This window comes from Ranitomeya variabilis, chromosome 7 (assembly GCF_051348905.1).
Source record: "Ranitomeya variabilis isolate aRanVar5 chromosome 7, aRanVar5.hap1, whole genome shotgun sequence".
Classification (NCBI taxonomy): Eukaryota; Metazoa; Chordata; class Amphibia; order Anura; family Dendrobatidae; genus Ranitomeya; species Ranitomeya variabilis.
This window is the reverse complement of record NC_135238.1, coordinates 92,982,526-93,003,643: the sequence shown is the minus strand read 5'-3', so window position 1 is coordinate 93,003,643 and position 21,118 is coordinate 92,982,526. Positions and strand designations below refer to the sequence as shown.

General features: G+C 44.3%; 1 protein-coding gene across 1 annotated transcript in view; it reads left to right on the top strand.

Annotated features, from left to right (window-relative positions):
• The window catches only part of ANKAR (ankyrin and armadillo repeat containing), an 898,322-nt gene that overhangs the window by 753,542 nt on the left and 123,662 nt on the right, over positions 1 to 21,118 (top strand). The window lies entirely within an intron of this gene.

Sequence of the window (21,118 nt, the reverse complement as noted above, 5' to 3'; positions counted from 1 at the left end):
AGGGCAAAATAAATACAAATATAGGAAGGAGTAAATAAGACAAAGGAAAATACACCACCAGCAATGAATCTCCAACAACCAGCTCTCCACTCCAGACCGAGATAACAACGCACAAGACAGAAGCTATAATCGGCGACGCCCAATGATCAGGAGAACTATTTAAAGGCAATGGGCATGGCCCAGCTTCCAATCCGAGGATCAGGTAAATTAACCCCGGAACAGCTAGATAAAATCTAGCCGACGCCAATGAGCACATAGTGGTCAAAAACAGAATTACCGCTGTCTGTCGAACGACCTGGTCTGAACAGCGTCCGATATGACAGTACCCCGCCTTCTACGAGGGACCCCAGGGCCCTCACGGCTTATAGGACCCGGCTTGTCTGGATGACGACGATGAAAAAACCTGACCAGCTGATCCACATGAATGCCCGAGGCAGGTACCCAGGACCTCTCCTCAGGCCCATAACCACGCCAGTGAACCAAGTACTGTAAAGTGCGGTGCACTACACGAGAGTCAACCACCTTGGAGACTTCAAATTCCAAATTACCATCCACCAAGACTGGAGGTGGCATAGGCGCTGCGTCCACAGAACCCACCACCTTCTTTAGAAGAGACCTGTGGAACACGTTGTGTATCTTATACACCGTAGGGAGCTCTAATCGGTACGCTACTGGGTTAATGACGGCGGTGACCTTAAATGGACCAATAAACCGTGGACCCAATTTAAGGGATGGTATCTTGAGTCTTATGTTTTTTGTGGATAACCACACCCAGTCATCCACACTCAGGTCCGGACCTGGCACGCGCCTACTGTCAGCCACACGTTTGTACCTAGCACCCACACTCAACAGGCACTGTTTAACTCTCCTGCAGACTGATGACAATTGTGCTCCTAACTGGTCCTCCTCCAGAACGCCGGAAGAGCCCTTCTGACTCAAAGTACAAAATTGAGGATGTAGCCCGTAAACACAAAAAAACGGAGACTCCCCAGACGACTCCTGGCGGTGATTATTGATGGCAAACTCAGCCAAAGGAAGGAACGTAGACCACTCCTCCTGGTTATCAGAGACAAAGCAGCGTAACTACTGTTCCAAATTTTGGTTCATACGCTCAGTCTGACCATTTGACTGAGGATGAAACGCCGAAGAATGAGACAACTTGATCCCCAGCCGTGAGCAAAATGCTTTCCAAAACTTTGCCACAAACTAAAACCCCCTATCAGACACGATGTAAGACGGAACCCCATGAAGTCTGACCACCTCCTGCACAAATACCTGAGCCAGAGTCTTAGCGTTAGGCAACAAAGGCAAAGACACAAAGTGCGACATTTTTGAAAACCGATCAACAATCACCAAGATGACCATGTTCCCAGCTGATGAGGGCAAATCAGTGATGAAATCCATAGAGATTTCCGTCCATGGCTTACTAGGTACCTCAAGAGGAAGTAGTGTGCCAACAGGACGGGAGCGGGGCGTCTTAGCCCTAGCGCACGTGGTACAAGCTGACACGTATGAGACCACGTAATGTCGGATCTTGGGCCACCAAAACTGACATGACACCAACTCCAAGGTACCTCTAACCCCTGGGTGGCCAGCCAGGACAGCATCATGATGCTCCACCAAAACCTTTAAGCGTAGATGAAGCAGTACAAAAGATTTGTTGATGGGAAGCTCAGATGGTACCTCCTCCTGAGCCTCGGCAATCTCAGCCTCAACCTCGGTAGTGAGAGCCGAAACCACAACACCCTTTTGGAGGATGGGTACTGGATCCTCCCGAGGTTCTCCCCCCAGAAAACACCTGGACAGAGCATCCACCTTAGTGTTTTTAGACCCCGGTCTGTAAGTGACAACAAAATTGAACCGCGTGAAAAACAATGCCCAGCGAGCCTGCCTGGGGGACAGACGCTTGGCTGACTCCAAATACAGCAGATTCTTATGATCGGTAATAACAGTAACCTGATGTACCGACCCCTCCAAGAAGTGTTGCCATTCCTCAAAGGCCAACTTAATAGCCAACAACTCCCTGTTGCCGATATCGTAGTTCCGTTCGGCGGACGACAGTTTCTTGGAGAAATAGGCGCACGGACACAAACCACTCAAAGATGAGCCTTGAGATAGTACCGCCCCCACACCAACCTCAGACGCATTGACTTCCACAACAAAGGGTTCTGATACGTCTGGCTGCACAAGAATGGGGGCTGAAACAAAACTGTTCTTAAGAAATTCAAATGCGCGCACAGCAGCCTCAGGCCAAACTGAGAAATTGGTACCCTTTTTAGTCATGTCAGTTAGCGGTTTAGCAATGATGGAAAAATCCTTGATAAATTTCCTATAGCAGTTAGAAAACCCAAGGAACCGCTGAAGTGCTTTCAGGTTATCAGGACGTTCCCAATGCAGCCCCGCTTGCACCTTAGCGGCGTCCATTTTAAAACCAGAAGCAGACACAATATAACCCAAGAAAGGCAACTCCTGAACAAAAAATACACATTTCTCAAGTTTAGCATACAGCTTATTCTCTCTGAGAAGCTGTAACACCTGCCTGACATGATCTAAATGAGCATCACGGTCGCAAGAATATATGAGAATGTCATCTAGGTACACGATAACGAATTTCCCCAAAACATGCGAGAACACATCATTGATGAAATGTTGGAACACTGCAGGTGCGTTAGTCAACCCAAATGGCATCATCAAATTTTCAAAATGACCCTCAGGGGTATTAAAAGCCGTCTTCCACTTCTCACCTTGACGGACTCTTATGAGGTTGTACGCCCCCCTGAGGTCAAGCTTGGTAAACCACTTAGCACCTGCCACCTGGTTGAACAAATCTGGTATCAGTGGCATAGGGTTTGGATCACGAACGGTAATCTGGTTCAACTCCCTGAATTCCAAACACGGGTGTAATCCGCCATCTTTGTTCTTCACGAAGAAGAACCCTGCTGCCACCGGCGAGGAAGATGGCCTGATGTGCCCATTGCTCAAGCTTTCAGCAATATAATCTTTTAACGCTTGCCTCTCCGGACCAAAGATGTTAAACATCCTTGCTTTAGGCAATTTGGCCCCTGGTTTAAACCTGATAGAACAGTCATAGGGACGATGTGGCCGCAACTCTGAACAACCCTTCTCAGAGAACACATCCACAAAATCCAGAAGTGATTCCGGAATGCTTGAAGTCACCGCAGCCACACATGTAGCCAGGCAGTTCTCCTGGCAGAACTCGCTCCACTGAATTATGTCCTGAGTTTTCCAGTCAATTACCGGGTTGTGCATAGACAACCAAGAAAAACCCAAAACCACCTGAGCAGGAAGATTCCTGAGCGCCTTACATGTAACCCACTCGGAATGTAGAACCCCAATGTGGAGTTTCACCTCAGCCACAAATTCAGTAATCTCCCCCTGAGAGAGAGGAGCAGCATTGATGGTGACCACGCGGATAGGATGAGACAGTTTTTCCATCCTAAAACCTGCTGTGCGCGCAAACTCCTCATCAATGAGATTTGTGGCTGAACCACTAGCCACAAAAACAGTAATTGGCAGCTCACTGCCAGCGATAAAAACCTTAGCAGGGAGCATGCATTGAGAAACCACCATGGAGGATATACATAAGCTCAGATTGGTCTCCTCCACACCCTCTGAGCTTAGAAGTTTTCCGCCATTGCGTTTTTCTTAGACAGCAGAGGACAGATGTTAATAAAATGTCCAGTTTTACCACAGTAAAAACAGGCTCCCTGCTTCCTGAGCTCAGAGGCTCGACGCTTCACATGTGACACCCCTGCGATTTGCATAGGCTCCGTGGGCTCACCTGTAGCAACCTCACGTGAACCTAAACCCTCTCCCATAGGTGGTGTCTCATGCTCCCCCTGACGCAAACGGCGATCAATGCGGACAACAAGACTCATAGCGGAATCTAGAGAAGCAGGAGTCTCGTATATCAGAAGGGCTTTTTTAACACTTCCAGAAACCCCATGAATAAACTGACTCCGCAATGCTGGATCATTCCATTGTGTATTGATCGCCCAGCGACGAAATTCAGAACAGTAATCCTCTGCAACTCGCACCCCTGGCGAATAGTGCGTATCTTAGATTCTGCTAGAGCCATTCTGTCAGGTTCATCGTAGATTTTTCCAAGAGAGGAAAAAAAACTCTCCACAGAGTCAAGTGCAGCAGAATCAGATGGCAAAGAAAACGCCCATGCTTGGGGATCCCCGCTTAACAATGACAACACCAGGCCCACACGCTGAGCCTCATTACCCAAGGAGATCGGGCGCATACGGAAATATAGTTTGCAAGCTTCACAAAAAGAAACAAATTTACTGCGTTCCCCAGCAAGTTTTTCAGGCAAAGGAAATTTAGGCTCAGCAACTCTTCCTCTCGCTCCAGCTTGCACATTAGACACTCAACTCCGTGACCTGTAGGGACAGCGCCTCCAACTGGAGGGTTATGGAAGTCATGGGATCCATGACAAAACACAAAAAAAAAGAAACCCTTTTTTTTTTTTTTTTTGGGGGGGGGCGATTATAATGTCACGGGGAGACTAGGTGAGCGAGAGCTAATAACCCGGGCCCCTGCAATTTCCCTCAGACTAGGGAAATCCTGACTGACCCTCTACCTGGAGTTTACACTGATGGTGTGCATGTCCAGGTCTCGAACCTCACCCTGTCTCCTGTTTCAACCCTAGGCTGTAACCTCCGCCCACCACCCAGTGAAGAGGTAATACACCAATACCCACAGTTAGCACAGACAAGGATAAAGGAAAATATACACCACGCCGCAGTCACTCAGGAATACACTATAAATGTGCAGGGCAAAATAAATACAAATATAGGAAGGAGTAAATAAGACAAAGGAAAATACACCACCAGCAACGAATCTCCAACAACCAGCTCTCCACTCCAGTCCGAGATAACAACGCACAAGACAGAAGCTATAATCGGCGACGCCCAATGATCAGGAGAACTATTTAAAGGCAATGGGCATGGCCCAGCTTCCAATCCGAGAATCAGGTAAATTAACCCCGCAACAGCTAGATAAAATCTAGCTGACGCCAATGAGCACATAGTGGTCAAAAACGGAATTACCGCTGTCTGACGAACGACCTGGTCTGAACAGCATCCGTCATGACAGTGATTCCTAAATACCACCAATAGAAACATTACCTTGAACATCTACAAGCTAAAGAGGATATTAATGCACTTATTTCTGAGGTGAAAGAAACCTGCAGAGCAGAAATTGCAACCAGCCTCGAAGATTGATTTCAAACATATGGTGGATTGAGTGGAGGATTTAGAAGGAGGGCTTGATGAATCAAGGACATATGTTTTACAATTGCAGGATCTTGTACATACAGATGTCTTACTGTGAATCTTTCACCAGTTTTTTGCTGTGTAATCTGAAGACCGCATGAGGTAGGGGTTAAACACAGATTTCAGTGATTCCTCTTTAAAAGATATTAACTAGTGATGAGCAAGTATACTCGTTGCTCGGATATTCCAAGCACACTCAGGTGATCTCCGAGTATTTGTTAGTGCTCGGAGATTTAGTTTTTTGCTGCCTCGGCTACATGATTTATGGCTGCTGGACAGCTTGAACACATGTGGGAATTCCCTAATAAACAGGCATTCCTCACATTTATTCAAGCTGTCTAGCAGCCGTAAATCATGCAGCTGCGGTAACGAAAACTAAATCTCTGAGCACTAACTAATACTCGGAGATCACTAATGCTAACAGGAAAGTAGAAGATCTAGACAACAGGGGCCTCAGGAGTAATATCCAAGTATAAAGTATTTCAGAGGCTTAAGGCTTCCAAGATATTAAATCTATCTTAGAAATCATTCAGCTCTATTCTTTGCAAACCCTCCACTGATTGAATTAAGTTTGATAGAGCACATTTTGCACTCTGCCTTAAAAATGCATCTAGTCAGCCTTGAGATGTATCATAGTGATGGGCGATTATACTTGTTGCTCAGGTTTTCCCGAGCACGCTCAGGTGATCTCCTAGTATTTGTTAGTGCTCGGAGGTTTAGTTTTCTTGGCCTCAGCTGCATGATTTATGGCTGCTGAACAGCCTGAACATGTGAGAATTCCCTAACAAACCGCCATTCCTCACATGTATTCAGCCTGTCTAGCAGCCATAAATCATGCAGCTGCGGCAACGAAAACTAAATTTCTGAGCACTAACAAATACTCGGAGATCACCGATCCTGCTCGTGAAAACCCGAGCAACGAGTATACTCGCTCATCACTAATCATAATTTGTTGTCTTCCTGGTTTTGATTTAAAGGAATCTATTATGGCAAAATCAAGAAACCTTTGTTTAACTGAGCACAATAGCTGAAGGAATGGAAGGGGTTATTCTGCAGTGCCGAATGGATGTATGGAGCCAGAATATTTGATAAAATAAGTAAGTAGTTTATTGTCAACACATTGTAAAGTTACAGTGGCTTACCAAAGAATTTGCATTCCTTTGCATTTTTCGTGTTTTGCTCCCTTACAACCTGGAATTTCATGCCTACAACTGTGAACATTTGGTTTTCTATTCAACCTCCTAGAGTCACTACTTTGTAGAGCCTCCTTTTGTGGCAATTACAGCTGCCAGTCACATTAGATAAGTCTCTATGAGCTTTGCACATCTTGCCACTGGGATTTTTGGTCATTCCTCAAGGCAAAACTTCTCCAGCTCCTTCAAGTTAGATGTTTTCCTCTGGTGAACAGCAATCTTCAGGTCTGACCACAGATTCTCAATTGGATTCAGGTCTGGGCTTTGACTAGGCCACTCCAAAACATTTACACTTTTCCCCTTAATCCACTCGAGTGTTGCTTTAGCAGAATGCTTTGGGTCATTGTCTGGTTGAAAGATGAACCTCCGTCCCAGTCTCAAGTTACTGACAGACGTAAACAGGTTTTGCTCAAGAATATCCCTTTATTTTGCACCATCCATCTTCCCCTCGACTAGGACAAATTTCCCTGTCCCTGCTGCCGAAAACATCCACAAAGCATGGTGATGCCAAATCATGTTTCACTGTGGGGATGTTGTTCTTGAAATAATGAGCTGTGCTGATTTGGTGCCAGAGTGTTTACAATTGCGGCCAAAAGTACAATTTTTGGTCTCATCTGACCACAGCACCTTCCTCCATACATTTGGGAGTCTCCAACATGTCTTTTGGCAAACTCAAAAGAGCCTTACAATTTTGGTGTGTAATTATAGACTTTTTTTCTGCCCCTCTTCCATAAAGGCCGCCTCTATAGAGTGTACAGCTTATTGTGGTCATAGGGACAAATATTCCAGTTTCTTCTTGGGAACTTTACAGCTGCTTGAGGCTGCCTCTCAAATTAATGCCCTCCTTGCCCAGGCTGAGAGTTTTGGTTGGCAGCCCTCTCTTGGCAGGTTTGTTGCGGTACTATGTTCTTTCCTTTTGATGATAATGGATTTGATGGTGATCTGGGGGATTTTCAGTGATTAAGATATTTTTATAACCCAACTCTGACTTATGCTTCTCAACAACTTTGCCCCTGATTTGTTTGGAGATCTCCTTGGTCTTCATGGTGTTTCGTTAGTGGTGGCTTTTGCTTAATTGGTATTCCAGCCTTTGTGGACGTTCAAAAAAGGTGTGTATATACTGACAAACCATGTGACACTTAGATTGCACACGGGTAGGCTACATTTCACAAAGCTTGTGACTTATGAAGGTAATTTCTTGCACCAGAAACTTGTAGGGGCTCCATAGCAGAAGGGGTAAATACATGTGCACATGACAATTTTTAGTTATTTGATCCCCTAAATTTAATGTATGCCTATATTTTTCTGACTTCACCAACTTAGACTATTTAGTGCTGATGCATCACACACAAATCGGATTGCAAAAATATTTAAACACATGTTGTAATGTAACCAAATAGGTAAAAAGCCAAGGGGGTGAATACTTTAGCAAGCCACTGTACGTCAAAACTTCTTCCTCAGGACAAACTACAGATAAAAGGTGGAAGACACATGAATGTTTAAATAGACAAAGTATTTGAAATACCCCCTTGTTCAGGCCATGTGGTCAAATTGAGTTTGTTTTATAGATTCAGAAGACTTATTTTCCTTTTAATTGTTCATTCCGATTGAGCATGTACCAATAAAAATTCCCAATCAGAGTGATGCGCAATCCTCTGTACTCCTTGTTGTGTATAGTAGAACTATATCTAGATAGTCCATGTAGGAGAGATCCCTTGGGAATGTTGGAACCATGGGAATTTAACCTATTATGGAGAGATCGTGTCATCCTCCCTGTGTACTGTTTATTATGTGGGCAGTTAGTTAGTTGAAGGTGATAATCTTCTGTATCTCTTGTTCTTCTCCTTCTCTTCCCTCAGATTTTTTTTCCTTTCAGTTTGTTTCATATATTTCTTCAACTTTGTTATAATTTTAAATGATTTACAGGCTATGGTTTGTTCTGATTCTTTTAGTTTTTGGTTTTCATCTTTCTCCTTCCCTCACACTTCTCTTACTAGCCTTCATTATGCGTAATATCTATTGCATGTTTGTTTCATGCATCATTGTTTTTTGTTTAAGCATTATCATTCTTTCATCTAGCAGATCCTTTGTGTATGTTTAAAATTGAGTCCAAACAATATATTTTGTGTTGGCTCACCAGTCTCACATTCTCGGATTATGATTACAAGATTGTCAAGCACACAAGTTCTATTCCCCTTTTTTCTATAGTTTTTTTATATTTTTATTCCTCCATGGTATATACATTTTTTATTTTTACACAAACATCAATACATTTTAATTGTGGTCAATCTTTTCGTGGTTTATTATTTCTGAGTAACCTATGATCATAGACACGTATGGTTATCTTTTTCCAATAACAAATTTTAGTTGTTTCTGACAAATTATGTGTCACATGACACTCTAAGGCCATGTGCACACGTTCAGGATTTTTTGCGTTTTTTTTCGCGTTTTTTCGCTATAAAAACGTGATAAAAACGCGAAAAAAACGATTACATATGCCTCCTATTATTTACAGGGTATTCCGCATTTTTTGTGCAAATGTTGCATTTTTTTCCGCGAAAAAATCGCATTGCGGAAAAAAAAGCAACATGTTCATTAAAAATACGGAATTGTGGGGATTCCGCACACCTAGGAGTGCATTGATCTGCTTACTTCCTGCACGGGGCTATGCCCACCATGCGGGAAGTAAGCAGATTATGTGCGGTTGGTACCCAGGGTGGAGGAGAGGAGACTCTCCTCCACGGACTGGGCACCATATAATTGGTAAAAAAAAAAAGAATTAAAATAAAAAATAGTGATATACTCACCCTCTGATGGCCCCCGAAGTGTTCCCGCCTCTCCGGTGCATGCTCTCTCTTCCGTTCCTATAGATGGTGTGGTTCAGGACCTGTGATGACATCGCTGTCTTGTGATTGGTCGCGTCACCACTCATGTGACTCACGTGACCAATCACAAGCCGCGACGTCATCGAAGGTCCTGAACCACACCGGCATCTATAGGAACGGACGCCGCTGAGGAGATTGGCTGTCTGCAGAGGGTGAGTATAACCATTTTTTTATTTTTTTAATTATTTTTAAACATTCTATCTTTTACTATAGATGCTGCATAAGCAGCATCTATAGTAAAAAGTTGGTCACACTTGTCAAACAGTATGTTTGACAAGTGTGACCAACTTGTCAGTCAGTTTTCCAAGCGATGCTACAGATCGCTTGGAAAACTTTAGCATTCTGCAAGCTAATTACGCTTGCAGAATGCTAAAAAAACCACAAAAAAAACAGAAAAAAAACGCAAAAAAAAATGCGGATTTCTTGCAGAAAATTTCCGGTTTTCTTCAGGAAATTTCTGCAAGAAATCCGGACGTGTGCACATACCGTAAAGATTTGGTATATCGCGCCCAATTTCAAATACCTTGTCTATTTAAACTTTCATGTGTCTTCCACTTGTTATCTGTAGTTTGTCCTGAGGGAGAAATTGTTATGTAACTTTGAAATACGTTGACAATACACTACTTACCTACTGTATTTTATCAAGTGTTCTGACTCCATACATCCATTCTGCAGCACAGAATTAACAGCTTCCATTCCTTCAGCTATCATCACCCCTCCTGTGGGTCTGCGGCAGCCGGATTGCAAGGGTCATCTGTGGTTGTGGTCCCACAACCCCAACCAGGGCAGGTTAGCAGATTCTAATCTATGGTCACTATTGATATCCTGGAAAAGACCCTATTGTCCTTTATGTCCTTACAGTTTTTATACTGTAATTGAGGACAGTGGCTCTTCAATACAACTCTTTCCAGATCTGTCTTGGATAACGCTGCAAAAAAGACAACATTTGAAAACACTCTTAGTCAAATTAAAGAACCAAGGAATTACCTACATATGTAGATTTTCATTTGCTTTGTTGGCGACCAGAAATGGCAGCTCTGCAACTCTTCGCTTCTATTCAGTCTTACAACGATTCTGCTCTTCACTAGAGATCTCTCCTTCGGACCTCCAAGATTGGCAAATACCACAACCACCTGAGGCTCTGTCAAAAATCTGGTGGAATGCTCAACAGAAGACAACAAAACCACCTTCTTTGAGCTCCTTGTATTGGGATCACCTTCCTGACACAAGATACACATTATACACATTGGAAACACAAAAAAACCCTTAAAGGATCATACGAAATAAATCCAACTCTAAACCACATATATCACAAAAGAAAATACCTAAAAAAATGCAAAAAGAGGTCAAATCCAGAGTATCTTATAGAAAAATGTATATCTTTAGTACCGTATTTTTCGGACTATAAGACGCACCGGTCTATAAGGCGCACCCAGGTTTTAGAGGTGGAAAATAGGGAAAAAAATATTTGAAGCAAAAAAATGTGGTAAAATATTTAATAACATACTATTATATGTGGTGTTATTATATATAATAGTATGTTATTATGTTGTAAGCTGCGGGACCAGTGTGGTGTCTGTGAAGTACTATATGAAGATGCTGGAGGGTGAGTATAAGATTGGGGGCACAGGGCTTATATTGAAAGCACCACTCCAGCACTGCAAAATAACACTGGAGTGCTGCTTTAAAATCCCATGGGAGAACTATAACTCCCAGCATGTCCTGCAGATCCTATGACATGCTGGGAGTTATAGTTCACTAAAGGAGTGGCAGAGTGCTTTATTGTGTTTTGGAAAGACTAACCTCTTAATTGTGGCAGCCAGCCTGTAGTGAGGTAAAAGCATCCCATGACTGCACACACAGAGCCCTCCCTCTTGTTGCCTTTCCACAGCACAGGTTATAAGAGGAAGCCTGCAGATTTTAGTGTTGGAGTCTGAAGGACCTGTGATGATGTCAAGAAGAGGGAGGGATCTGTGCTGCCATGTGTTGCTCCAGCCCGCCCACTTCTGACATCATCATAGGTCCTCCTTGTGCACACTGCACAGCACTCAGCTCCAGCCCAGGAAGGTACCATCGATCTCCTCTCCCCCGGACCCTGCTGCTGCTGCCTCCTCCTCCCCCAGACACACAGATCTCCCCAGTTGCTGCAGGAATCAGCGCTGAGGAAACCATGTGTGTCCCTGCTTAAGTGCAGTATTCATTTGCTGCTCCCGGCTCACCACTCAGCTGATAGGTGGGCGGGGAGTAGCTAATGAATATTCACTGTACTTAATCATTGGGACCACATGGTTTCCCCAGCAGCTGATTCCCGGAAGTGGGGACATTTTTCTGCCCCCTGAAGTGGGATAACAGTGCGATCCCACTCGCTACTGCCCCCCTCCCCACATGCTACATCCCTACCATAAGACGCACCCACACTTTCCTCCCAAATTTGGAGGAAAAAAAGTGCGTCTTATGGTCAGAAAAATACAGTATATAGAATACAGTATTATGAACATTAATCAGAGTTTAGCTAACCAAGCAGGATAGGAAAGGTACTAGTGCCTCCAACTCCCTTTATATTGCAGGCGACATAGTCTGAGCGAATTGCACAGAAGCAGGAAAAGTGACAGATTTCCTGCAATATAGCGTGGTGCCTGATGACAATCTACTAAAGGAGAGGGTGAGTGAGTAGAAGTCCGTTTCCAACCCCTTCTCACTGGGCGAGAAAAAATCTTGGTGCCGTTTCTCAGCTCCACAAGCTGCTTATCCTGTCACTGACTTCTGGGATTAAAGTTAGTGTAGTGAAGAGGGCCATCTGTGAAGGGGTTTTCTTTGCTGAAAAGAGAACAAAATGACATACAGCAAAAGATCTGGAACGGAGCAAGGAGGAATGCAGCCTGAATCCCAGAATTGAGGAGGAGGGTTCCTCTACAAAGGTATCCAGTCCTCGGGGAGTTTCCAGAGGCTGGGAGAAAAAAAAAGGCTACTCCAGTAAATTAAGTTTTCGGCGAGTCCCCTTCCTTATTGAATGTATTGAATGCAGTATATAAATGTAATACCACCCTGAATACTGTAATTCGCCACTATGTGAAAATGGTGGTTGAAGATAACACTACTTTTGAAGGAGGAGTAAGTGAGCTGGAGGATGCCCCTGTCCTTAAAGATATTCAAAGTCATACACAGCCAGTGGCAGAACTGTTGGCCAGGGTAGAGGACATGGAAAATCGGCAGAGACAGAATTACATTAGGCTGGTGGAGTTTCCGGAGACAGTGGATGGGAGAAACCCCAATAGCTTAGTTGAAAATTGGCTTCTCAACACCTTTGGTAAAGATGCTCTTACATAATTGTTGACAGGGGGAAAGGAAAAATGAGGTGGAGGATGAACACAGAGAAAAGAAGGAAAATCATTATCCCTCATGTAACAATAAATAGCAAATGGAATTTGGGGGTAGAGACTAGTGAATTTGCTCAGGTCCCCTCTTATTCGGCAAGCTATAGCGCTTGCCGAATATGCTGCAGAGGGAACCTGGCTTCCTGGATCGCACTGGCTGATCAGCTGTTCGGCGCCGCAGCTGCATGTGTCGCGGCTGTGTGACAGTCACAACACATGCATGGAGAGACCAACAAACAGGCTCTCCATTCATGTGTCGTGACTGTGACACAGCTGCGGCACATGCAGCTGTGGCGCTGATCAGTTGATCGGCTGGCGTGATCCAGGAAGCCAGGTTCCCTCTGCAGCATATTTTGCAAGCGCTATAACTTGCCGAATAAGAGGGAACCCGGGCAAATTCGCTCATCTCTATTCGGAGGAATCCAAAAATAGGATTCAAGGTGTCCATACTTGCAGAAACCTTTTGGTGTTACTGTTGAATTTGGCAGTTAGCTGTTCCATTTTACAAAGATAAATCACTAGTGATATGTGGTTGTTCTTGAAGAAATGCATGTCACCTCGAAAAGTGTAGAATAAAAACTGCAAATTTAAATAATTTCCTGTGAATTGATGTCTTCATTAATTGGCAGCGTGGAAGGTATCCACAATTTCCCCATATCTTCATTCTACAAAGATGGGTCATCTCCTGAAACTATTAAACTAAAGATGGAGATTGAGGCAATTTTGAGTACCAAGTCATAAGTAGACAAGCGGCTGTTAAGCAAAATCTCAATAGCTTCATTTTCTCAGCTTTGACAGGCCCAGGGAGAATAGACTATAAAGCCACCTGAGGAGAATTGTCCACTCTATTTCTACTTATAGTCCTGTAAACTGAAAAAACAGATTCTCAACATTACTTTAGGCTATGTGCACAAGTTGCGGAATGGGGTGCAGAATTTTCTGCACAAAATCCGCATCTCCTGGCAGAAACCGCAGGTTCAGATTTGCCGTGGATTTTGTGCGGTTTTTATGCAGAATTGATGCGGATTTTGTGCGGATTTTCTGCGTTTTTTACCCCTGCGGATTTCTATAATGGAAAGGTGCAGAAACGCTGCAGATCTGCACAAAAGAAGTGACATGCACTTCTTTTAAATCCGCAGCGTTTCCGCACTGATTTTTCCACACCATCTGCACAGTTTTTTTTTCCCATTGATTTACATTGTACTTTAAATCACAGTTCTGATCTGCAGCATTTCTGCAGGGAAAAATCCACTGCGGATCCGCATTAAATCCGCATCGTGTGCACATAGTCTCAGGCTGTCACAACCCCACCATATATGTAGCATGGTTCCCCTTTTCCTGTCATAGCACCAGCTCCTATCAGAAACAGATGGAAAATGTAATGCAGATTTGTTGGACAATGTCCAGCGTCGGGTAAGTATCTTGTAATTTTCTTCTTGCGCTGCACAAGCTATGGAGAATTTGTGAGAAAATAAATGTCTATTTCAAATAAGGTTCTGAGATGTCGACCGCCAATTCCTCCATCCATTTCTCGCTATATTTTGGTCTGTTACTTTCTCCATTTTGGCTCAAGAGAGCATATATTCGGGACACAGTAAGGGTATGTGCAAACGATACAGATTTAGTGCAGAATTTTCTGCACAAAATCTGCACAAAATCTGTATCTTCTGGCAGAAAACGCAGCTGACAATTCCTGCGTTTTTTATGCGTTTTTAGTGCGTTTTTTGTGCGTGTTTTGCAGTGCAGTTTTGGTGCAGTTTTTAGTGCGTTTTTTGTGCGTTTTTATGCGTTTTTTATGCTGATTTGTCAGCTTTTTTTAAAGCTAAATAAAGAGATAAAGTTTAAAAAAAATAAATTACGTGATAAGGGGTTAACGTCACCTTGACATTGTATGGCTACGTTCACATTTGCGTTGCGTCGGGCGCAGGTTCGGCGACTTATAGCGACGCATGCGTCATGCGCCCCTATATTTAACATGGGGGCGCATGGACATGCATTGTCTTGCGTTTTGTGACGCATGCATCATTTTTGGCGCAAGCGTCAGGGCGCAGAGGATGCTACTTGTTGCATTTTTTTGCATCCAAAATCAAGCCAAAAATGGACGCATGCGTCACAAAACAATGCGTTTTTGCATGCGACTTGCATGCGTTGTGCGTTGCGTCGCCGACGCAACGCCCAACAACGCATGTACACAACACAGCGTTTTGCGACGCATGCGTTGTCATAAGATCCTACAGATCGGGAATTTCAGCGCAGGAAAAACGCTACAAGTAGCGTCCCCTGCGCCCTGTCTTGTGCGTCTATATGACGCATGCATCGTAAAACGCAGTACAACGCATACCAGCGCATGTCCATGTTAAAGATAGGGGCGCATGACACATGCGTCGGTATGCGTCGCCGACGCTGCGCCCAACAACGCAAATGTGAACGTAGCCTAAGGTGACGTTAACCCCAGTTAATAATGGAGAGGCGTCTATAAAGACGCCTATCTATTATTAACCCCTCAAAAAAAAATTGGCGTAGGCTCCCGCCCAATTTTCATGTCCAGAAAGGGAAAGCCAGCGACTGCAGGCTGCTAATTTGTAGCCAGGGAAGGGGTTAATCTTCCCAGGCTATGAATATCAGCCCGCAGCTGTCTGCGTGGCCTTACTGGCTATTAAAATAGGAGGACCCCAGAAAAAAAATGACATGGGGTCCCCCTATATTTTATAGCCAGAAAGGCTACGCAGACAGCTGCGGGCTGATATTCATGGCCTAGAGAGGGGCCATGGATATTGCCCCCCCCCCGGCTACAACTACCAGCCTGCAGCCGCCCCAGAAATGGCGCATCTTTAAGATGAGCCAAATCTGGCGCTTAGCCTCTCTCTTCCCACTCCCGTGTAGCGGTGGGATATGGGGTAATAAGGGGTTAACGTCACCTTGACATTGTAAGGTGACGTTAACCCCAGTTAATAATGGAGAGGCGTCTATAAGACGCCTATCCATTATTAACCCCAAATTACTGAACACAAAAAAAGACACAGGAAAAAGTATTTTCATATTCTAAATTTCACCATACTTACAAATCCCTTGATGATCTGTAGTCTTTTCCGACGCAGTTCATTAATATCGAGTGTCCCACGACGATCTGCCATGGAGAACAGCCACACCAGGAGATGTGACTGCTCTCCACGGCTGCCAAAACACACTGACAGGAGCTAAAGCTCCTGCAGTGTGTCTGCCCATGCACGCGAGTTTACCGGAGTTCAATGAACTCCGGGACTCTCGCTTTACGGCACTGCTGCGTGAGAGATTTCACGGCAGTTCAATTGCCGTAAAGTGAGCTCCTGGAGTTCATTTAACTCCAGGAAACAAATGGGCAGCTCCGATACACTGCAGGAGCGATTAACTTCTGCAGTGTATCACCGGAGGACGTCGTGGGACAACCTATTAATGGATTACGACGGAAAAGATTTTTTTATTTTATTTTGGGACAAGGATGATCGTGGATGGTGGCCTTCGGGAACGTATGTGGTGAGTATGTACTACATGTTATATGTTGTATGTAATGTATGTTTTATGTGTGTTAGTGTTTTTAACCCATTGTAGTCAGTCGCCTGACGATGGGACAACTCTCCCATCATCAGATTTCGATGGGAGAAGTAGTCCCACCCGACGAATGACTACAATGAGTCACTACTGACACACACACACACACACACACACACACACACACACACACACACACACACTATACATACCATACGCCTCACATCGATCCCCATCTGACAGTACGACTCCGCCCACACACTTCCTCCACATCACTGACGTCACTTCCGTCTGCTGCAGTTTTGACACCCAAATCCGCATAAAAACTTCAGATGGTATTTACATCTGCAGTTTTTATGCGGATTTGACCCACAAAATGGGAGTCAATGGGTGCAGAAACGCTGCAGTTCTGCACAAAAGAACTGACATGCACTTCTTTGAAATCTGCAGCGTTCCTGCATGGATTTTTCTGCACCATGTGCACAGATTTTTTTTTTTCACATTGATTTACATTGTTATGTAAATCACAGTGCAGTTCTGCAGCGTTTCTGCTGCAGAAAAAAACGCTGCAGAACTGCACTAAATCTGCATCGTATGCACATACCCTAAAGGCCCCGTCACACACAGCGACGCTGCAGCGATACAGACAACGATGCTGATCGCTGCAGCGTCGCTGTTTTGTCGCTGTATGGTCGCTGGGGAGCTGTCACACAGACAGCTCTCTCCAGCGACCAACGATCAGGGGAACGACTTCGGCATCGTTGAAACTGTCTTCAACGATGCCGAAGTCCCCCTGCAGCACCCGGGTAACCAGGGTAAACATCGGGTTACTAAGCGCAGGGCCGCGCTTAGTAACCCGATGTTTACCCTGGTTACCAAAAAAAACAAACAGTACATACTCACCATCTGATGTCCGTCAGGTCCCTTGCCGTCTGCTTCCTGCTCTGACTGAGTGCCGCCGTACAGTGAGAGCAGAGCGCAGCGGTGACGTCACTGCTGTGCTGTGCTCTCACTGTACGGCGGCACTCAGTCAGAGCAGGAAGCGGACGGCAAGGGACCTGACGGACATCAGATGGTGAGTATGTACTGTTTGGTTTTTTTTACATTTACGCTGGTAACCAGGGTAAACATCGGGTTACTAAGCGCGGTCCTGTGCTTAGTAACCCGATGTTTACCCTGGTTACCAGTGAAGACATCGCTGGATCGGTGTCACACACACCGATTCAGCGATGTCAGCGGGACCTCAACGATCAAAAAACGGCCCAGGCCATTCCGACACGACCAGCGATCTCGCAGCAGGGGCCTGATCGCTGGTACGTGTCACACATAGCGAGATCGCTACTGAGGTCGTTGTTGCGTCACAAAACTTGTGACTCAGCAGCGATCTCGCTAGCGATCTCGCTGTGTGAGACGGGGCCTTAAGTGTGGGCAGTGAATCAACCAGAAAAAGCTTTTCAAATTGGGTAGGAGTAGAAGAATACATCTTAGCTCTTCCTGAAGAGGGGAAATATTGTAATTGATAATATTCAAACCACAAAGGGAAGCAACTAATGTCAGTGGTTGTTAGAGAGATAGAAGGGGGTCATTTCGTGTCAAGGATCTTCAACTGCCTTCCAGCAAAAAAAGTGTTCTATATTCAAACCCGGAGGAAACTTTTGTGCTTTTCTGATTTGTAAAGCAGTAGAACTTTGTTCTCAGCATACAAATGTCTGCCTCTTTTGTTGCACCCTGTGATCTTAACAACTATGGTAGCAATAACATATAATTAATTGATACAGCTAATAATGCATTTAGTACAGTAAATCTGCAAACGAGTGTTTGTAGGAAAGCATGTTTCCGATTATAATATATATATATATATATATATATATATATATATATATATATATATATATATATATATATATATATATATATATATATATACACTCACCGGCCACTTTATTAGGTACACCATGCTAGTAACGGGTTGGACCCCCTTTTGCCTTCAGAACTGCCTCAATTCTTCGTGGCATAGATTCAACAAGGTGCTGGAAGCATTCCTCAGAGATTTTGGTCCATATTGACATGATGGCATCACACAGTTGCCGCAGATTTGTCGGCTGCACATCCCAAATATGCTCCATACAAGGCAGGATGGATCCATGCTTTCATGTTGTTTACGCCAAATTCTGACCCTACCATCCGAATGTCGCAGCAGAAATCGAGACTCATCAGACCAAGCAACGTTTTTCCAATATTCTACTGTCCAATTTCGATGAGCTTGTACAAATTGTAGCCTCAGTTTCCTGTTCTTAGCTGAAAGGAGTGGTACCCGGTGTGGTCTTCTGCTGCTGTAGCCCATCTGCCTCAAAGTTCGACGCACTGTGCGTTCAGAGATGCTTTTAGGCCTACCTTGGTTGTAACGGGTGGCGATTTGAGTCACTGTTGCCTTTCTATCAGCTCGAACCAGTCTGCCCATTCTCCTCTGACCTCTGGCATCAACAAGGCATTTCCGCCCACAGAACTGCCGCTCACTGGATTTTTTTTCTTTTTCGGACCATTCTCTGTAAACCCTAGAGATGGTTGTGCGTGAAAATCCCAGTAGATCAGCAGTTTCTGAAATACTCAGACCAGCCCTTCTGGCACCAACAACCATGCCACGTTCAAAGGCACTCAAATCACCTTTCTTCCCCATACTGATGCTCGGTTTGAACTGCAGGAGATTGTCTTGACCATGTCTACATGCCTAGATGCACTGAGTTGCCGCCATGTGATTGGCTGATTAGAAATTAAGTGTTAACAAGAAGTTGGACAGGTGTACCTAATAAAGTGGCCGGTGAGTGTATATATATATATATATATATATATATATATATATATATATATATATATATATAATCTGCAAACTGCTTGTCTGCTGGGTGAACAGATATCTTTTTAGAACAAAAAAGTAATTGGCAGCATATAGCCCCAAGTAAGCAGGGCATATGTTGCCATTAGCATTTTACTGATCAGTATGCCCCTATGATTGTTCCTTGGCTTACTTAAATCGTCTGGAAAACGATTGCCGAACTACTTGTGTTTACTCAATCAGCCCTCGTTAATAGTGAAAGGATGGTTTGTGATCAGCATTTGTAAATGCATTACCGTATATGTTTCCGGTTTATTATTATTAGCACTGACTAGATTAAGTTAGAGTATTTGGAATTTTCTGCTGGCGATCCCCAAGTAAAGGTCTCCAGAAATGCATAAGTCAGGAGTGTAAGATTGCACTTACTGAGTGTATTAGGGGACACTCATCCGGCAGCGGATTAACGTAGTCAGGCACGGGTTTTCACTTTAACAGTCCATGTGGTTTATTATGGAGTCATAAGCCACAGAAATATGAACGACAAGCAAACAGTCTTTACATCAATCTTCACATCATAGTATACGGCTTTGAAACGCGGTCACTAAACACGCGGAACCTCTGTGTCCAGTTATCGTGGGTGACCACATGCCATACAGTTCATTAATGTCTATGGAGCACAACAGGCACCAACATACGACACTATGGTTGCAGTCTCTAATCATGCTGGATCTTATATCTGTCCAGTTACCATGGGCGACTGCACAGTTCATAGACTATCACAAGCACCAACAGTTAATGGTACCTTATGGGAGCTTTTGCTCCACCTGCTGACTCCTCGTCAGTCCTCTCTCCTGGGGAAACTGCCTTACGGGTTCACCAACTTGCCTGGCCGGCACACATCAGTCAGTCCAGAGCCACCGAAGGACGGTAGCTTCTCCAACACAGACCTTCCAGAACCAAAGTCTTACTGTGTGCTATTCAGGACGTCCATCCCACATGGGACTGTCCAACACACTGGCATATGCTCCTCAGGACTCCTACTCCCAGGAAATCCAACACACTGACATCTGCTCCTCAGGACTCCTACTCCCAGGAAATCCAACACAGGAACCACTCAAGACCCATGTGACCCACACCCTGGTCACATTATATACCCTTAACCACTCCCCTGGGTGGGAGTGTGGATGTGTGGCTAGTTTGTCCTGCCCATCTCACACAACTAGCCTAGTAAGTCTCCCTTCATAACTATACACACTCTTGAGGGACTACAGGTCCCAGAACAACAACATTGCATCAGACTTACCACGCAGACTCCCTCTGCGACACATATCGGCCATTCACAACACTGCCAGTCACTGTTTCACCACCATTATAACAACAAATATGCCTCCATGCACATCCCAAGGAGCACACAGCGCCCCCTAGCTGCCACAGGGGTCACTGCATCACAGGAGTTAGCGCTAAAAGTAACATTACAGGTACAAGGCATAATATTCTATATTTTAGGCAGGAACATGGTCAGTTAAACATAAGAGTCAGAACTAGAAGTAGAAATCTAAGTCTTAGTATTCAGGCCAGTCAGAAACAGTCGTGTTAACCAGTTATGGCCACGTGTAGTATCTAAAGTACCAGGCTCTGCTCACATCCCCAGTAGTTATAAAGTTATTTCTTCTTTTCTATCCATTTTGAGATAAAAATGAAAATAAAAATTCCAGTACAGGACCCATTCATTTGAATGGCAACGGAAGTGTCACAAAATGTTGCCATTTGTCTCCATCCCATCTGATATCTGTTTTTTAGGTTGAACAAAAAGCATAGCCTGCTCAACTTTTTTTTTTGTATAGCAGACAGATCCATTTTATTAAACACTCAAGTCTGTAGGAATCAGATCATTACTGATGGTCATCAATTATGTCATTCTTTATCGGATCCGCTAGAGTGATACGTATAGTGCTGATAGCACTGTTAGTAACAGTGAGATACTACATAACTTAATGCTCCC